This window comes from Cucurbita pepo, unplaced genomic scaffold (assembly GCF_002806865.2).
Source record: "Cucurbita pepo subsp. pepo cultivar mu-cu-16 unplaced genomic scaffold, ASM280686v2 Cp4.1_scaffold005001, whole genome shotgun sequence".
NCBI classification, from domain to species: domain Eukaryota; kingdom Viridiplantae; phylum Streptophyta; class Magnoliopsida; order Cucurbitales; family Cucurbitaceae; genus Cucurbita; species Cucurbita pepo.
The window spans coordinates 1-732 of NW_019650976.1; the positions used below are offsets into that span (position 1 = coordinate 1).

At 39.6% G+C, this 732-nt stretch overlaps 1 long non-coding RNA gene across 1 annotated transcript; it reads right to left on the minus strand.

Moving 5' to 3' along the window:
* Nucleotides 1-207: 207 nt before the first annotated feature.
* LOC111787088 lies at nucleotides 208-573 on the minus strand. Its single transcript, XR_002813884.1, has 2 exons — nucleotides 469-573; nucleotides 208-396 (listed from the first exon to the last, which is right to left on the minus strand). It is a non-coding gene; the product is annotated as an uncharacterized LOC111787088 (long non-coding RNA).
* Between the last annotated feature and the right edge of the window lie 159 nt (nucleotides 574-732).

Here is a 732-nt window from a genome sequence, read left to right on the forward strand (position 1 = left end):
CATTGATAGTCTCTCATTCCCTACAAATCAGCTCGTTGTGTACAGTTGACCAAATATAAAATCGAATAGCTTCTTTGATATTTAAATTCTGATGTACACATGGCACAAAATTTCGAGGGTTACAATATGACATAGATCAATACTCAGCAGCACAATATCTTAAAAGTAAGAAATCAAAAGCTGCAAACATCATGAATCGGGACGTACCAAATGCTCCGGCTCTATGTTGTCCATAACAATTTCCCTAATTTTTCCTTCTTGAGCCCGTTCATACTCGGATTCGACATCGCCTGTGGGATTTGTGATGTTATGGACAGCTGAAACACTGTCTGCCACTGGAGTCTCAGCCAACTTTGATTGCAAGGTTGATTTGTGACTAGGTTTAAGAACATTAACCTAAAAGCAAGATACTGGGTGAGTTGAAGGGGGAAGCCAGAAGAGAAGGCAACACTAGAAATCATCATTCACCTCGTTGGTATAACGTCCATTGTATCCTCCAAATGACACAATGATGTCTTCGCCACCGTAGGAGCTTACAACCAAACTAATGCCCTGTAAGAGATCAGATGGCAATTAATAACTTCAATGGTAGCAGTTAAAAGAACATCAGTATGCACAGTGAAATCTTCATTGGCATTCTCCCAGAAGAAAATATGGGGCCTTTATTATTTTACATGGTTCGATCTAAAAGCTTAAGACGTGCTTAGTTAATGTGATGGTGGAGAATATGGC